Source organism: Candoia aspera, chromosome 1, assembly GCF_035149785.1.
Source record: "Candoia aspera isolate rCanAsp1 chromosome 1, rCanAsp1.hap2, whole genome shotgun sequence".
NCBI lineage: Eukaryota > Metazoa > Chordata > Lepidosauria > Squamata > Boidae > Candoia > Candoia aspera.
In genome coordinates, this window is record NC_086153.1 from 13,966,330 (window position 1) to 13,986,150 (window position 19,821).

General features: G+C 44.1%; 1 long non-coding RNA gene across 1 annotated transcript; it reads right to left on the bottom strand.

The window, feature by feature from the left end:
* Positions 1 to 391: 391 nt before the first annotated feature.
* On the bottom strand, positions 392 to 19,441 carry LOC134507535 (uncharacterized). Its single transcript, XR_010068925.1, has 6 exons — positions 19,344 to 19,441; positions 8,799 to 8,848; positions 8,345 to 8,457; positions 7,684 to 7,726; positions 4,862 to 4,902; positions 392 to 838 (listed from the first exon to the last, which is right to left on the bottom strand). It is a non-coding gene; the product is annotated as an uncharacterized LOC134507535 (long non-coding RNA).
* Between the last annotated feature and the right edge of the window lie 380 nt (positions 19,442 to 19,821).

Sequence of the window (19,821 nt, forward strand, 5' to 3'; positions counted from 1 at the left end):
GGTACGAGAAGGAAAATACATTGGTCACTGTTATAGACGACCCATTCCAGAGAAAGAGCACATTCTTTCTGGTCCTACTGGATCTCTCAACTGCTTTCAGTACCACCAATTTATGCTATTTTTCTGGACTGCCTTTGAAGGTTGGATTTTCAGTCTTTGGTTGCCTATACCCCAAAAAAGGAAAATGTAGCCCAGCTGCAAAAAATACCCTACCTTTTGGCATTTTATTCTCTATCTCTATCTCTATCTCTATCTCTCTAGCACAGTACAAAGAAGAAACAAAAAGAATCACATATTTGACTGGTATTCTTTGGAAGTTCAAGTTCCAGCCAGGAACCTATCAATTATCCAAGTAACATCTTAAGATATAATAAACACCCAGCAAGGAGTTTTTGGGAAATCCATAGCTGATATAGCCAGAATATAGTTATTGTGAAAATTCACTTAATCTGTTTGTTATTCTACCTAGTGCATAGCAATGACTTTGTAAAATCTTTTCCATGATCTGCCTATTTTGATTGTTAAATTTCTATATTTTATAATTTTTTCCAATTCAGTTTTCCTGATTCTGCTGTCTCTGGGTATCATCATCATCATCATCATCATCATCATCATCTGCTAGTTGCTTTGGAGATTGTTTAACACAGAAGCAGGACCCCTCCCCAAAATCAGCCCCTTCCCCCAAATTTGGACCCTACAATTATATTGGATAAACTGCAGGGCTGTATTTGACTTCCATATTTTGAGGGCACCAAAATATTCTATGGCTATTGCATAATCTACCTTTGTCTTGGCATATTGTATGTCCCTCCCATCTGGGGCTGTTTTGACATTGAACCTGAGAAAAGAAACACAGCATTTTTGTAAATGCTTTTAAAGGAAGGAGATTTCAATCAGATCTTCAGCTTTGCCTGCTACAAGAGAAATGAGGTAAATTACAATCACAAACAATCACAACAGTGATACTATTCACTTAAGTATCAGTCTGGATGAATACCCTAAGCCAGTGCTTCCCAAATCTGGGTAAATTACCCAAAATTGGGTAAAAGTGGTTTTTCTTTGGATAACAACACATGAACCCATTACCCAATCACAACAGGGACATTTAAATTGACTTAAAGTGTTTTACCTCCATTGGGTTAAAAAAAAACTTTCTGATAAGCGGTTTGGGGTAATGAAGGAAAAGATTTGGGAAGCACTGCTCTAAGCAGAATAAATGGAATGGAATGTGGGAAAGACCTTGGGAGATGGGGCAAAGAGATGCTGCCAAGGGAACAGTCAGATAAGAGACAGCATAGCCCACAGCTGGATAGTAAGCGGGGCAAGAGGCTCAGAAGAGACCCTCCCTAGTTTCTCAGGCTGTAAAGGAGATGGCTCCAGCAAAGGATCGTTACCTTGTTGTGGTGCTGGAGCTTGAGCATCTCAATGACACCATGAGCTAAACTGTGAAGGGCCACTCAAGACAGGAAGGTCATGACAGAGGAAGGTAATGGCAACCCACCCCAGTATTCTTGCCGTGAAAACTAAATGGATCAGTACAACCAGAGATATGTTGGTATACCATCGGAAGATGAGACCCCCAAGTCGGAAGATGGTCAAAATACTACTGGGGAGGAACAGAGGATGAGTTCAACTAGCCCCAGACGGGATGACGCAGCTAGCTCAAAGCCAAAAGGACGGCTAGCAGCCGATGGTGCTGGTGGTGAACGGTGAATCCAATGTTCTAAGGATCAACACACCATTGGAACCTGGAATGTAAGATCTATGAGCCAGGGCAAATTGGATGCGGTTATTGGTGAGATGTCAAGATTAAAGATAGACATTTTGGGCATCAGTGAACTGAAATGGACTGGAATGGGCCACTTCACATCAAATGACCACCAGATCTTCTACTGTGGACAAGAGGACCACGGAAGAAATGGAGTAGCCTTCATAATTAATAGTAAAGTGGCTAAAGCAGTGCTTGGATACAATCCAAAAATTGATAGAATGATCTCAGTTCGAATTCAGGGCAAGCCATCTAACATCACAGCGATCCAAATATACGCCCCAACCACAGATGCTGAAGAAGCTGAAGTAGATCAGTTCTATGAGGATCTGCAGCACCTACTGGACAACATGCCTAAAAGAGATGTCACCGAAATCAGATTGACTACATCCTTTGCAGCCAAAGGTGGCGGACATCTATACAGTTGGTAAAAACAAGACCTGGAGCTGACTGTAGTTCAGATCACGAACTTCTTCTTGCACAATTTAGGATCAGACTAAAGACATTAGGGAAGACCCACAGATCAGCTAGATATGAGCTCACTAATATTCCTAAGGAATATGCAGTGGAGGTGAAGAATAGATTTAAGGGACTGGACTTAGTAGATAGGGTCCCGGAAGAACTATGGACAGAAGTTTGCAACATTGTTCAGGAGGCGGCAACAAAATACATCCCAAAGAAAGAGAGAACCAAGAAGGCAAAATGGCTGTCTGCTGAGACACTAGAAGTAGCCCAAGAAAGAAGGAAAGCAAAAGGCAACAGCGATGGGGAGATATGCCCAATTCAATGCAAAATTCCAGAGGTTAGCCAGAAGAGACAAGGAATTATTTTTAAACAAGCAATGTGTGGAAGTGGAAGAAGACAAGAGAATAGGAAGGACAAGAGACCTCTTCTAGAAAATTAGAAAGATCGGGGGTAAATTCCAGGCAAAAATGGGTATGATCAAAAACAAAGATGATAACAGAAGAAAAAGAGATCAAGAAGAGGTGGCAGGAAAATATGGAAGATCTGTATAGGAAGGGTAACAATATCGGGGATAGCTTTGACGGTGTGGTCAGTGAGCTAGAGCCAGACATCCTGAAGAGTGAGGTTGAATGGGCCTTAAGAAGCATTGCTAATATCAAGGCAGTAGGAGACGATGGCATCCCAGCTGAACTGTTCAAAATCTTGCAAGATGATGCTGTCAAGGTAATGCATGCTATATGCCAGCAAATTTGGAAAACACAAGAATGGCCATCAGACTGGAAAAAATCAACTTATATCCCCATACCAAAAAAGGGAAACACTAAAGAATGTTCAAACTATCGAACAGTGGCACTCATTTCACATGCCAGTAAGGTAATGCTCAAGATCCTGCAAGGTAGACTTCAGCAATTCATGGAGCGAGAATTGCCGGATGTACAAGCTGGGTTTAGAAAAGGCAGAGGAACTTGGGACCAAATTGCCAATATCCGCTGCATAATGGAAAAGGCCAGGGAGTTTCAGAAAAACATATATTTCTGTTTTATTGACTATTCTAAAGCCTTTGACTGTGTGGACCATAACAAATTGTGGCAAGTTCTTAGTGGTATGGGGATACCAAGTCATCTTGTCTACCTCCTGAAGAATCTGTATAATGACCAAGTAGCAACAGTAAGAACAGACCACGGAACAACGGACTGGTTTAAGATTGGGAAAGGAGTACGGCAGGGCTGTATACTCTCACCCTACCTATTCAACTTGTATGCAGAACACGTCATGTGATGTGCTGGGTTTCATGAATCCAAGGCTGGGGTTAAAATCACTGGAAGAAACATTAACAATCTCAGATATGCAGATGATACCACTTTGATGGCTGAAAGCGAAGAGGAACTGAGGAGCCTTATGATGAAGGTGAAAGAAGAAAGTGCAAAAGCTGGGTTGCAGCTAAACCTCAAAAAAAAGATTATGGCGACCAGCTTGATTGGTAACTGGCAAATAGAGGGAGAAAATGAAGAGGCAGTGACAGACTTTGTATTTCTAGGTGCAAAGATTACTGCAGACTCTGACTGCAGCCAGGAAATCAGAAGACATTTAATTCTTGGGAGGAGAGCAATGACAAATCGATAAAATAGTTAAGAGCAGAGACATCACACTGACAACAAAGGTCCGCATAGTTAAAGCAATGGTACTCCCTGTAGTAACATATGGCTGTGAGAGCTGGACCACAAGGAAGGCTGAGCGAAGGAAGATCGATGCTTTGGAACTGTGGTGCTGGAGGAAAATTCTGAGAGTGCCTTGGACTGCAAGAAGATCAAACCAGTCCATCCTCCAGGAAATAAAGCCAGACTGCTCACTTGAGGGAATGATATTAGAGGCAAAACTGAAGTACTTTGGCCACATAATGAGAAGACAGGACACCCTGGAGAAGATGCTGATGCTAGGGAGAGTGGAGGGCAAAAGGAAGAGGGGCCAACCAAGGGCAAGATGGATGGATGATATTCTAGAGGTGACGGACTCGTCCTTGGGGGAGCTTGGGTGGCAACAACCAACAGGAAGCTCTGGCGTGGGCTGGTCCATGAAGTCACAAAGAGTCAGAAGTGACTGAACTAATAAACCATAAAAAAAGGAGATGGGGGGAAAATTGTACTTTCAGACTTGCAAGATGCAGTCAATATAGTTTTACAGTAAAGTTAAATTAGCTCATCCGGTTGTGATTCCTATCTGGTTTACCCCAGGAGGCCGACAGGAAAGGTGTTATGGCTATGAATCTTCCTTCCTTCCACTGAGCTCTAGTTTGCAAGCCCTGTGTCTTTCTCGGTCTCCCGTTTGATCCAACAGATCCCTACAACAGAGAGGGATCAAAGACTCATGGAATTCCAGCCTGGCTCTTCCTGCTTGTAGCTGGTCCCGCTGATCACTGTTCCAACCCGACCCTCAGTGTCATTTCTGGATCCAGCCTCAACTGATGGCTGGGCTGTGCATTACTTTGTGGCCACAACCCCATTTTCTACTTGACCACAAAGCTACTTCTGCTGTTCGTGGCAGCAACAAAATTGTAGCTGGGAGAACACTTGCTCACCTCCTCTAAGAAAGACCAGGGGCCTCCTCTAAGAAAGATCATCAGGCACTTACTTAAATGGGGAAGTTCATCAAAATCCTGTTGGTCTTCACATCTGGAAAAAATTCAGGGAAAATGTTCTTAGTGTCCAGGAGTCAAACAAAGTAAGAATGTCTTAATAAACAACGATCTTAGCCATTTTATTTTTGTGGGGTTGCATGGGGTTGCCTATAAAGAAACATGCAGGTGTAAATTGAAGCTGGGAGTGAAAAATCTGGGAGTGCTGTTACATTTGACTGGACATCCAACAGGCACAGATTCTTTGAGAGATGGGGATGAGTCATTTCTCTATTTAGACGATGGAGTCCAATCTCAAAAGCCTGATCCTTTCTGTCAAGATGCAGCAACTAGCCAAGTAGCCTAGGCTGAGGGACAGAGGTGCTGAACACATATTCAGTGGTGCCCTGTGTCATGAAGTACAGTCTTCTCATTCTGCTATCTGTGGTGTTGCTGGCAAGAAAGTTCTATCTCAAAACACAGCATAAAATCTTAGCTTTCTGTTCTTCGACCTGGAACACCAGAAAGAAGAAACAGACCACCTATACAACATCTTCCAGCAAAATGCATACTCACGCAACTTCATCAAAAAGTCCCCAACCACACAACCCACTACAGCACAACCAGTACAACCAATGAAAAGGATAACACATACATAAAAAAAAATCTCAGAAACAACCGACAGGGGTCATTTACAACATACAGCCACTATGTACAGTGGGACAGATGGGCAGAAGACTAGCAGAGCGCATCCATGAACACCAACTAGCCGTCAGAACACATGACAAAAACCCATCTCACAACACATGGACTGACTCGCCCACAATTTCAACTGGGAAACTGTGAGCATCCTAAAGGTAAAGGTAAAGGTTTCCCTTGACGTAAAGTCCAGTCGAGTCCGACTCTAGGGGGCGGTGCTCATCTCCGTTTCTAAGCCTTGGAGCCGGCGTTGTCATAGACACTTCCGGGTCATGTGGCCAGCATGACGACTCGGAACGCCGTTACCTTCCCGCCGAAGTGGTACCTATTGATCTACTCACATTTGCATGTTTTCGAACTGCTAGGTGAGCAGGAGCTGGGACGAGCAACGGGAGCTCACCCCGCCGCGCGGTTTCGAACCGCCGACCTTCCGATCGACAGCTCAGCGGTTTAACCCGCAGCGCCACCGCGTCCTAGACCAAGCTAAATCCAAAAACGCGAGGGAATTCCCAGAAGCTTGGCACTCAGACACATCAGCCATTAATAGACACATAGAAGTAAACCATATTTACACACCATTCAAAAGAGGCAACAAAAAGCTAAGAAGGAAACAAAAAGACTGGAACACATCCCCTCCAGCAGCCAACATTCAGATACGCAGGGATCAGCACCTGACAAACAATCGGGCAGAAAACAATACTCTAATTAAGGAACCACCAAAACTGGCAGGGCAAGCTACTGCATATATATAAACAGGCAGCAAGCCCCACACTCACAGCCCATTGGATGTCCAGCCAAACGTAACAGCGCTCCAGAATGGCTCCATTTCATTTGACTGGGAGGGAGGAACTAAACTCCTGCCGACTCGCCTCCTGAATGCATATTTCTGCAAGCTGATTTATTTATTTGGTTTCATCCATTTTCATCACACTTTATGTCCACAGCATTCAAAATGGTGGCCGTAATGTTCAGTCATGGCATTCTAACATTACAAGTATTAAAACGGGCCATTTAAAAAAAACTGTTTAAAAGAGGAAAACAAAGAGAAATATGAACTGGCTCATAGGAAAAACCTAGCTGAAGAATTATTTTTTTCTTTAGTAGGCAGCTGCAATCATTATGGTCAAATCCTCCCAGATATTAGAGGAACAGTAGGGAAGAATGGGGTGCACCAGTCCAAGGAAACATCTTCTTGCATGCGGCATCCAGATGCTCATGAAATGAACAGGAGGAGTTTACTGAGTATCTTATTGATGGCAATTGCTTATTTATTTATTTATTTATTATTTCAATTTATATAGCCGCCCATCTCAAATACATGACTTTTGGGTGGCTCAGAGCAATTAAGGACAATATACAAAACAAAAACATGCAAAAACCCCCCACAGAGGTATAAAAAACCATATTAAAAAAAACACATGCCACAATCCATAGCCAAGGGATGCCCACACCCATCAACAAGAACCAACACAGTCCCTGTACAGGCTGTACCTGTCATGAGTAAGGATGGCGAGCAGGGGGCTCCCATCCAGACTGTCAAGCGCATGCGTAGCACTGATGAATTGTTCAGCCATTCAAAGAGACACAGATCGGGACCGCCTTAACCCTTGGGGGTTATATGTCTGGGTTTTCCCCACGCTTCTTCAGTTTGTTAGGATTCCTGTTAAGTACTAGCAATAAATATTAGAGACCAGTTCATTGTCTCAGTGTGTTTCCTGGTTGTTAGGACAGTACCACACACCCAGGTCCCCATATCTAATGGCAAAACCACATATTTATGGAAAGCTGGTAGGGATGGGGCCAATCTGGTCTCCGGGGGGATGATGTTCCAAAGGGTGGGGGCCACAACAGAAAAGCTTTCTTCCTGGGCCCTGCCTGACAGCATTCACCAGTCCAGTGTTTCTCAACCTCTGCAACTTTAAGACGTGTGGACTTCAATTCCCAGAATTCTGGGAGTTGAAGTCCACACGTCTTAAAGTTGCAGAGGTTGAGAAACACTACGGTAGTCCCTTTTCTACAAGAATCTCTTGAAGTGTTGAGCACCTGCAAAGTTCTAGAGGCTTTTTCAGGGCAGTTCAGATTCTTCTCAACCCATTGGGACTACAGTCCAGGAAAGACGGTGGGAATGACCCCTACTTACTGAGTTTTCTGACTGTCCACATTTGTCTTCTCCTGTTTACTCCCTGAAGATGAAGCAGAAACAAAAACGGGAGTTTTTGAGAGCTAAAATAAAATTAATTATAAGAGAGGAGGGAAGAATGAAACAGGAGCACTAAAGAAGTAATGTGCTGGGGGAGGTGAAAAGGGAAAAGGCAATTCAAGCAAGTATATTTGCAGAATTGGGAGCTGGGGTTGTCCATTGTGCCCATTTTACAGATGGGCAAAACTTTGCTTGAACAACTGTTTTTTTGCAACACTGCTTAGTGAGCATATGCAGAGAGATCTGAATACTCAACTACTACTTTGTCCGTATAAGAGATTATTGAGATTTCTACTATATATAATAATATATATACAATAATCTTGGATTTTATATTTTATATTTATATTTTTATCAAAGATTTTGCTTTTATTGTATTTTAATCTGTAGTTATTTTAATTGTAATTGTAAACCGCCCAGAGTTGCTCTTAGTGAGATGGGCAGTGACGATATATAAAATATAAATAAATAAATAAAAATATATTGGAGATTGGTGGCAATTTATTATTCCTATGAACAAATATATGGCATTTCAGCTACGGAATTATGCTAATCAAGGTTTCAGATCTCAGCCAATCACAGTAAGAGATTAAGACCTTACCGATCTGCTGACATTTCATGCACATGCTGATAAGGGCCCCCAGAATCATCAAGGAGAATGCACCCCAAATCAGCTCCTCTTGGCTCATAGTTTGGTCTTACTGTAGTTCCAGGCTTAAAAAGACAAAAGCAACATGGATGAGGCAAGGAAGGCGAGGCCACACAACCTTCAACCACTCTGTAGAACAGGATCCTTAATTCAGAAACAGGGGAAGTATCAACAGCAAATGGTGAGGAGGTAGCTCTACCTCTTTCTTTATGTATTTATTACTAGACTTTTATCTTGTCTTTCCTCTAGAGCTCAACAGGATATATGTAGAGCATCCTTCCCCAAGGTTCCTTCCAGATGCAATTCAAGGTTCTAGTTGTCACTTTTAAAGACATACATAGGTCCTACTTCCTGCGGGGTGGGGTGAGCACTGGCAAGCTGAAAAGCAATCAGAGAGTGATCTGACCATAACAATGGACTGAAGATAATGTCCTTCATCTATAGGCCATGTTGCACCTGTCCCAACCCTAATGTAATCTAATGTTTCATCTTAGTATGTTTCAGGCCTTGGATGACAAGGATCAGGTGTATGAGTGTCATGGTGGCCATGAACTCCTGAGCTGCACCAGACTCTGTTTCCTGGGGCAGATTAAAGTCACCAAGGACTATAAGCATTGGTGAGTCCACAGAATCAAGCAGTTTAGGGAGAGATGTCACTGCACAGTGGGGAAGCTGGTACAGCAGCAACAAGCCCAACTGCTCTCTACAGCCCAACTTCAATCAGAGGCTTCACATCTGGTTACCTGTGGTACAGGATCTCTGAAAGCTGTTAGGGCTTCCTATTCAAGTCTTTTGGCTACAATAAATATCATATATGCTACCCTACCTCTCCTTGCTGATGAAACTCAGGTGGGCAAACCTTGAGAGGGAAACACCCTTCTCTGGTCCCACCCAGGTCTCAGTTATACATGAAGGATGAAGGAGAAGCTGCATCAAATGTTTAAGAAGGGGTGAGATAAGTCTGCCAGCAAAAGGAAGAGCAGATGGTTTGGAAGTGGAAACAGTGAGGAGGGAATGGAGGTGGAGACCGCCATTTCCTGCATTGCTGCAGCTCTTGGGACAAACCACCAATGTGGTGGCCACTGTGTGAGAGTGGGAAGCTGGGAAGGAGGAAGCAGATCGAGGCTATGGAAGAAGATGGAATGGAATAATGGCAGTGAGGACACCCTCTGGTTTTGGTGTGGTTCAAAAGTGAGAAAATTTGGGAGGGGTTCGAGAAGCCACAGGGAGGTGAAAATGTTGGGGAATTAGTATCCATAGTGGAAGGTGTGATGGGAGATGTTGGGTGGGCCATTCCAGGAGAAATGGGACCAGCGATCTGGTTCCAGTCCTTGGTTTTAACCCATCTGCCTTGTCCCTGGATGGCCTCATTATTAGTCACCTTGATCTCAAGCTGTTGTTGGTCAATTGCACAGTAAGACCGCACCTATCCACAGTAAGCATACAGATCTGGCCTGCACCAAAGAAACTTTGTTAGCTAAGGATAGAAACATAGTCTTGTCTGAAATTTGTCCTCCTACACTCTGGTTTCATGCAGCAGCCATGAAGTCAAGATGAGGGAGGCGATGGTGTTTTTTTTTAACACCCTGGCTTTGACTAGATATGATGCACTACGGATGATTTGGTGGGAGTATCTGTATATAAAGCTGGGCCAGAGGGTCAAATTGGGGCCCAGCAAAAGCTGTGCCTGAGTTTCTGGATCTCATAGGTAGCCTGGTGCTGAACTTCTAGGAGATTCCAGCCCCCATGCCCTTGGTATAGAATCTGGATAGGTTCATGATTTCACGGCCACCATGGACTTGTCTCAGGTAATACTGAGCCCTTCGCATATAGGCACATATTAGACCTGGTTTTCACCCCAGAGAAGAAGATACGTGTCATGAGCACCGTTGAGCTGAATGCATCAGCACAACAGCACACATGACAATACCTCGGAAACTAGAGGAAGGGATTTAAAGATAAGCAAAGCACGCACAACAACAGACACAGACCCCGAGGAGAAGGGAACGACCCTGGCCGGAAGAACCAGTCATTAGAACACAAAGGGGGAAGAAAGAACGACAAAGACAGGGCGGATCACGAGGCACGCCTGGAGCTGTCAGCAGGAACGCAACGGATATCGCCCAGCTGACAGCAATCACCGGCCGGAGGAGGAAACCGATTATGAGCGAAGCCCGGGGCACCAGCAGGGGTCCCGCGACCCCTCACCTACCGGCAACGAAGCATACAGGACTTGGGGGGATGACACAACCCAAGGTGGGGGGGGCGCTGACTGGCGCGGGCTATTTAAACCCCGCACCGGCGCGCTCCCTTCACTCTCAGCTTTTTCTAGCTATGCACTATGCTGAAATAAACCTGAACCTGCTCTTCCCTGGATCAGTGTCTGTGTTTTACTCAGTAGTAGGCAGCGCATGACAATATGTGATATGAAGATGAAGGACATTGTGATCACTCCTTTGTCACGGTCAGATCACTTTCTGGTCACTGTGCATTTTGTCAGCAGGTCTGACATCTGCAGGAATGGGAACTGTTAGGATAGTCTGCCCCAGGCACCTGATTGTCCCTTTGAGTCTGATTGACCAGGCAGGCACAGTCACCATTCATCTTATCAGAGGGAACACGGACATTGGATGGGATGACTCTCAAATGGCGGATCTCTTGTTGCCTGGTTTAGGAAGAAACTCCAGGAGACGGAGTGACAGAAGAGACACTTAGAGCAATGATGGCAGAAAGTGAAAAGTGGATGTGATGGAACTCAGTTGCATGTCCATCCTTAGGAGGCTATATCATGGTGATCAAAACAGGGAAGTGGGAATGCTTCTCCACTTGTATTGCATCCACAGGTTCATTTGAGGGAAGTTTAAAGTCTACGCTTTTCTATTGTAAACCATCTGGAATATTTTTGATTGAGCAATGTGTACATTAGTACAATAACTAAATAAATGTTATTATTCTATATTGTACTGAAGTACTTTGTTGGTTTTGTGAAGCCAAATAATGTGTGTTATGAGACTGCTACGCAACTGTAGTAAATAATAAAATTGATTGGGATAGTGGGAGCATAAATTATGCTCCAGTGCCAAATTAATGCTAATATGGGCACTGTGGGAAATTAAAATGGCCACATGAGCCAGGCAGTTATGGGAGTGAAAATCCCACACACCTAGAAAGTTGGGGAAAGATGCAATCCAATTATTCTGTTATGAAGGGTCCTGCAAATAAACGTGTTGATTCGAATCAGTTTTCCAAAGTGAACTGGTGAGTTGAACTGAATGCATTTGGACTGATTCGATGATACTCCCAACTGTGTAGGGGGAAAAAAGAGAGTTTGTGTATCAAATCAACCCCATTTCAGTTAAACCGCTTTTCTGAGTCACTGATTCAAACTGCGTTGGAATTGATTCACATAGCCTATTACCATGTTGGCCCCTGTATCTCAATCCAATCCTTCCTTTCTTTTCTACTGCTGACATTAAAAGAGTCACTGCTGGGAGTAAAGGGCGAAGCAACAGGTTTGTTTATTTATTTAAAAGATCTCTAGGGCTGTCCATCTTAACCAAATCTGGGCAGCTCGCAGCAACAATAAAACCAATAAATAAAACAATCGGAAAACAATAAAAGCAGTAAAACAAGCAAGCAAGCAAGCAAACAAAAAAGCCCCTGCACCTTAATCGTCCCCTCAGGATGCCCCACAGCAGGCTCAGCTGCCCTCCTTCCATACCATTTGCCTACACAATCCTATCCCAACACTGTAGTAAAAAGCCAGGTCTTGATGGCCTTTGGAAAGGCTAGAAGGCTGGGGGCCTGTCGAATCGCCAGTGTTCCACAAAGTAGGGGCACACTTCCAAGGTCCCACTAGATGGCAATATATCAGGGATGGGACCTAGAGTGTGCCTGCCCTATCTGATCTAGTGGGATGGGCAGATATTCTTAGGGAAAGGCAGTCCCGCAAATAACCAGGTTCCGTGCCATGTAGGGCTTTAATGGTGATAACCAGCTCCTTGAATTGCACCCAGAAGAAAACTGGGAGCCAGTGCAACTTGTGCAATAAAGGTGTAACATGGGCAAACCTATGGGTGTCCAATACTGTGTGCGCCACTGCATTCTGGAGAAGTTGTAACTTCTGAGTGGTCTTCAAGGGCAGCCCCATGTAAAGCACATTGCAATAATCCAACCGGGAGGGGACTAAGGCATGAGTGACCATGAGCAAGGCCTCCCAGTCCAGGAAAGTGTGCAATTGGCACACAAGATGGATCTGTGCAAAGGCCCCCCTGGCCATGGCTGCCACCTGCTCATCAAGCAGGAGCTGTGAGTCCAGGAAGACCCCCAGATTGCACACCAGCTTGGTCCGGGAGAGTGCAACCCCATCCAGAGTCAAAGATGACAAGTCACCAGACTCTGGGGGGCCAACAACACAGAGCCACTCCATCTTGACAGGGTTGAGCCAAAGTTGGTTCATCCCCATCCAGACCCCTACAGCCTTCAGGCACTTGGACAGCACCACAACAGCATCACCTACCCAGCCAGGAGTAGAGATGTATAGCTGGGTATCACCAGCATATTGATGATACTGTACCCCGTGCTGTTGGGTGACCTCATCCAGCAGTTTCATGTAGATGTTAAAGAGGAGAGGGGAGAGACCCAAGCCCTGAGGCATCCCACACTGCAGGGCCCAGGGCTTGACCTCTCATCCACCAACACCAACTGGAACCAACCATGGAGAAAGGAGGAGAACCACAGCAAAATGGTGCCTCCCACTCCCAACCCATGGAGCTGGTCCAGCAGGATAACATGGTTGATGGTATCGAAAGCTGCCAAGAGATCCAGGAGAGCCAGGACGGTTGCACCACCCCCATCCTGGGACATCCAAAGGTCATCAGTAAGGGCGATTTATGCTCTCTCAGTACTACACCCCAGCCTGAACCCAGACTGAAAAGGGTTCCAGATAATCCGCTTCATCCTGAGCCCTCTGAAGCTGCATGCCAACCACCCTTTCCCAAAAAGGGAAGGTTGGAGACTGGACGAAAGTTATCTACCATGGCTGGGTCCAAGGATGGCCTCTTGAGAAGCGGGTGCACCACTCCCTTCTTCAGGGCAAGCAGTACTACCCCCTCCTGCAAAGAGGCATTAACCATGCTTGGACCCAGCCACATGCCACCTCCTGGGAGCCCTTAACCAACCAGGAGGGGCATGAGTCCAGAGCACAGGTGTCTGAGCTCACAGCTATGAGGACCCTGTCCACTCTCTCGAGATCAACCGACTCAAACTCCTCCCGGATAACAGGGCTCAGACGTGCCTCATTCACCTCCAAAGGATCTGCCCAGCCAGAGTCCAACTCCAAGTGAAGTCGAGTGACTTCATCTGCCAGATGCTGAGAATATTCCTCACAGCAGCCCTGCAGTGGTTCCTCCTTACCTAGCAGGGACTTGGTCACCTGAAGCAGGGGCACTGGGTGGCTGTCTGCAGATGCAATAAGGGCAGAGAAACAATTATGCTTTGCCACTCTTACTGCCACAAGGTAAGTCCTAATGTAGGTTCTTACCTGTGCTCAGTTGGCTTCACTCTTTGTCTTCGTCCAGCAGTGCGCTAGGTGTCTCTTGTGTTGCTTCATCTCGCAGAGCTGCTTGGTAAGCCAAGACGTTCTACGAGAACCGTGCACACAGAGAGTCTGCTGCACAGGCACAATGTGGTTTGGTGCTCCCATCACCTTCTCATTCCAAGCAGCAATGAGGGCGTCTGCTGAGCTGCATGATTTTCTCAGAGTGTGAGAAAGCCCCAAGTTCCCTCTGAAACCGCACAGGGTCCCTCAGGTGCCATTTTAATAGCCCCCGCCTCCCTGCAGTGAGGGGCAGCTGCTGAGGACTCCAGAGTCAACAGGGAATGGTCTGTCCCTGGCAGGGGGCTGATGTTAATGCCCCCCAAAATCAGATCGTGGTGCCACTGCCCCAAGGCAAACACCAGATCCAGATTGCCCGTATGAGTGGTGAAGTCTAAAGCCAGTGGCTGTTGGATCTAGTCAAGGGCCAGCCTTTTGCTTCTCACAGTGGCTAACCAGATGCCTCTGAGGTGCTCACAAGGGAGAGATGGAGACATCCCCCTCTCTTATCCTTGCTCCCCTGCTGTTTGGTGGCCTGCTGCTGAAAAGCATCTTAGAAATATTTGAACTATCTGGATTGTCAGTGTAGGTGAATAGTGGATGCATTATTCTTAAGTCAACTCACACACACTTCAAAATCCTATCTGAAGAGGCTCTAACATTTATCTCCCCACTTATCCCGCTATAATTATTTAATTTGGTACAGAATAAGCTGCCCTACGTAGGATTTTTTTATTTGTCCATCTACCCTCAAGTTTCCTACCTAGAAGCCCTTCTGATATTTGGGGTGAATTCCCAGAATTCTCAGTAATGGCCATGTTGGCTGGAGAACTCTAGAAGTTGAAGTCCACACATTAAGAGAGTGCCCAGGTTGGGAAACACTGATCTAGCCCAGTGTTGTTGACACTGATTGGCAGCACCTTCAGAGGTTTTAGGCAGGAATTTTTCAGCCATATCTAGATATTGATGGACCCTGGAAACGTCTGCATTCAAAGCATATGCTTTACAAATGATCTATGGCTTCTCCCCAGCAGCTCAAAGGGAACAAAGTGAATCAGAAACAAAGAATCATACCCAGCAAGGAAGAAAATCTAGGGACTTTTGCTATGACAGCTTTGCTGTGGAAAACATGCAACTCATATGAACGGGAAGGGCAACCAAAAACCTTTCCCACTGCAAGTAAAGACCAGCAGTCCAACACTAGTATTTTTTTAGGGGGACAGCTGCAGAGATTTGTCCCAGGAGTTTCCAGGAGTCAACAGTGACTCAAAGATTTGAGCAGTTAGATTCTACGGTCAAATACGGACCATTTCACCAAGTGCCTTACCTTGAGTGGACATGTGTTTGTGGAGCACGTGAAGTAGAAGACATTGCACATGTCCTATTTAACTGCCAACTATATGCCCCAGCAAGGGCTCAGTACTTTCGGACACTAATTGACAGAACCACATACTGGGACCGTAACAAAAGACTATGTCACTTCCTCCAGGGCACAAATACGTATGTGGTCAATAGAACTGTTAAGTTTATAGTTAGGGCTGTCCAACTGAGAACGCAATTTATATAACGCATTGGAGTGGGCAAATGGAAAATTCCCTAGGCCTGTATCTGCACTCCAATGTGATAGAGGAGGAGAGTACCTTTCTCACAAATTCAAAAGGTGAAACCAAAGGAAAACCATCTTAGAGTGTTTGGTAGCACTGCTTGGGTTCATATTCCAAAACAACGGAGAAGGAAAGGAGGCCCCACAACAAAGAAAGCCATCTTTGTTGGCTATGAACAAAGCCAAAGGAGCTACAGGTTCATAATGGGAGAAAAATTAATAATTAGCAAAAGGGCTTCTTTTGCTGAACAAAACTGGGGGAGATTAAATTCTAGCTCTCCAGTTGAACTGACCACCACAAGAGAACAGCAAGGACTTGCTGATGGTGATCTTTTGCCTGATGAGGACAAGATCAGAAAACCAGAAAAGCAAACTGAAGATCTGTCTGATGAGACAGATGCTTCTCAGGAAAGTGATAGGAGTCAAAATTTAAGCCCTGTATTACTTCGCAGATCTCAGAGGAGTAATAAAGGCGTTCCTCCATCACGTTTTCAGGCTGAAACAGTAAAGGCTTTTCACATATTCACAGAACCTGAGTCTTTAGAACAAGTGAATGCTTTACCACCTGAGATTGCACAAAATTGGCATTCTGCCATGCAACAGGAGTTAGCATCCTTGAAAGAAAATAAAACATGGAAACTGGTAAATATACCTCCCAATGAACGCTGTCTAGGTTGTAGGTGGGTTTTCAAACTGAAAAGGGATGCTGATGGCAAAATCCAAAAATATAAAGCAAGGTTAGTTGCAAAAGGGTTCACTCAAAGGAAAGATTTAGACTTTGACAAGACTTTTGCACCAGTTATTAAAGGTGAATCAATTAGATTACTGTTAAAAATTGCTGCACTCAAAGGAATGTCAGCTCACCACTATGACATTCAAACTGCATTTCTCTATGGTGATTTAGACCACAAATTATACATGCAGCAACCCCCTGGCTATGAAAAAGGGGAGAATCTAGTCTGTGAACTGCAGAAGTCAATCTATGGGTTAAAACAAGCTGCTAGATCCTGGAACCAAACATTAGATGAAAAACTGCAGAATTCTGGTTTTGAAAAAGGAAAAGCAGATCCATGTGTATATATGAAGAAAGACAAACAAGGCTGTATGTATCTGTGCATTTATGTTGATGATTTGCTGCTGTTCACACCAACAGAAAAACAAAGGCTTGATTTTGAAGCCTGCATGAAAAGCCATTTCACATTAAAAAGCCTTGGAACTGTACCAAATAACCTAGGTTTGGAAATACACAGGAAGAAGGATGGTAGCTTTCTGTTAAACCAAAGGGGAGATATGTTAAAATAATGTGAAAGGAAAGACATACAGAGCTGTCAAAGAAAATTGGTTTGTGTCTTATTCTGTAGTATAAAAAGGGGAGTGTTAATATGGTTTTCCACTACAGATTAAGGTCTCCTCTCAGCAAACAGCCTTTAAATATGTTTTGCTTTCTGTAAATAAAATTATTTTTATAGAAATGCCTGGTGTATGACTTTTCTGATCTCTCCTGGGCCAAAGGCTTTCCTAGCACTCTGCCAACACAAACCACTTCTGAAAATGCTGCCAAGACAACTGCAAGACCGTCTCCAGACAATCTCCAGGGGTCAAGACTGATTCAAAGGTGCGCGAGTGTGTGCGAGCACACACACACACAGATTATATATGCAGTGATTGCCACCAAGACCACCTACTAATTCTCTTTCATTGCTCTAGTGTTTTCAGTTTCACAAATTACATATCAGAAAAAGGGTTATGATTGTTATTCCTTTGGACCAAAATTGTAATCCAATTTCTGTTCTAGATCTCAGAAATAGTAATACTGGGACTTAATATGAATGGCAAGGATGTCTGGGAAGGGGGGACTTTTTTTGACATCCTCCCTGCAAGTGGGCGAGTAGTAACTAGCTTTTAACTGAGTCCCAGGAGATCCTGTGTCTTCACTAACTAATGAACAACATTTTTGATGGACCAGGACTTTTTACATTGAATTGACTTCTTTTGTTAGAAAAATTAATATAAAGCCTGATGTGTGTGTGATGTGCACATGTGTATCTATATACATCCCAAAATATTACAACTCTGATTTGATCTTTTCCAACAAACGAAGCAATCGCTAGCTACCAAGAATTACTCATCCTGATGGCTACCAAAACAAGAGTATATTAGAATGCAGGTTTGCATAAAACTTCTCTCTTATATGGTAATGAATGCTGAGAAACAGCAGTGTGTCAACTTTTCACTGCTAAGGAAGCCATACTTTTTTTAGTTATTTTACTTTCCATGGCTGGGAGCTAGAGTGATGGGACAGCACTATCATAGCCATGATAATAAGTGGAGCAAATACCAATTATTTGATGGCAGGGGGTCCTAGCACATCTTATATGTAAAGTTTAAGACCAGAAATCAGTGGGAAGTCCAATCACCAATTTTTGGCAATTCTTACTTGCTTATAGAACTACAATCCAGCTATAAAAAGACCACTGGCATGTTGATCCACCTCTGAAAAACATATTCCTTCAAAAAAAGGACATGCTGCTATCACTGCTAATTCTCCTACAGCCACCAACCCAATCTGCCGCTTGTTAAAAATAGCTTTTTAAAAGCGTGATGCCTTCTTGGCACAGTTAGCGTGTGCTGACTGCAAAACTAATGAGCTGGTCAGTGGAAACAGAAGACAACTCACCCAAAAGTTGGAAAAAGAGGATATAATGCTAAGGGGGGAAAAACCTCATGCCAATGTGACAGGCCACTTGTTCCTAATGGAAATATTGTTATACTATGGCAGAGATACACAACTTCATGGTATACAGCATCTTGCGGTTGGGGAGTTTGTGGATCAAAACAAAAGGCAGATGAGATTCTGTCCCGATTCCACACTAGTTTGTATCACTGTGCAGTTCAGCTGTTATAAAGAAGTTTGGTCTTCAAAGGAACAACCAAGACCAAATGCAGAGCTGCAGCCATTTGGGGAAGTAATTGTGAAACAGAGCACAAGCCTAAAATAAATAAACGAACAAACGCCATGTATGCATTTGAGGGGCTCATCTTAGGAGGCCACCATAGCAAAGGGCTACAACCCAGAATTAACTGTACTGCAGTTCAAACCAAGTTGCCTACTCCTTCCTAGTCCATTGTAGGAAAGCTGGGTTAATCTATGGCAGTCAAGAATCAGGAGGAGCGTGGTAGCTTTCAGATTCACATTTTATTAAAAGGCATAAGGTCTTGTGAGCTATGGCTCACTTCATCAGATGCCTAAAATGTGTTAGTCTGAACAGCTACTGTCAGATCCCTTTAGTGCCCACAATGTTCTCTGCCTTGCTTAGCTTTTATTTGAATGCAAGAAATGGAAAGAGAGCACACTGCGAAACAAGGAAGAGCCTCTATATGCATTGGAAAATGAAAATACAAATGAGGGGATTGCAGTCCAGCACTTTGTTAGGAAATCTGCCCATCTGCCTAGGAAAAAGGTGAAACAAAACTAAGGTAAGGTTGTCAAAGGCATCTTGGGAGAGCCAAGGGGAACATCTGGATCACGTGTTTAATTAAGCCAGATGAAAATACAGTGTTTTCATGGCAGTTCCAAATTGTTACATAAACCTAAACCGAACATCTTGACGTTTTCTTAAGTTTTTCATTATGCCCTTAATTTGGGGATCATTTTCATTCCCTGTTCAATTTTTACAAAGGAAGAAAGCAGGCTAGCATAAAATCCAGAAGCCAAAAACAGAGGGTCAATAGACGCCGGAAGATCATCATACCTTGTAGAGTTTAGAGGTCTCCTAAGATGCAGCAGCTGCTGGTCCTTCGCACTCTGGCCATCTCTCTTACTTAGTGGTCTTGCATTCAAGCTGGATGTGGTCACTTGCTCACTGTAACAGCGAGCTGGCCTCTACTTCCTGTTCTTGTGACTCACTCAACCCAACATCCGCCGTTCAGATTTGGATGAGGGAGTTCTCTCATTAACCGCAAAGCACAGAACATGAGTGTGTCTTGACCAGTTCCCACACAGACTGTGTAGCTTAGCCCGAGCAATTCAGGAAGAATTAATTTGGTGTGTTAATGTATGTAATGCACAGCTATTTTAAGTTATCAAGCTTCTAAAGTAAGGGCCAAGCCAAAAGATAATTATTCTTCAAGACTTGCACTTCTTGGATTTTTTGCAATAAATTCTTTAAGTTTCAGGAAAAGTAACACCCAAAGATATGCATGTTAATAAATGCATTGTCCAAAAACACT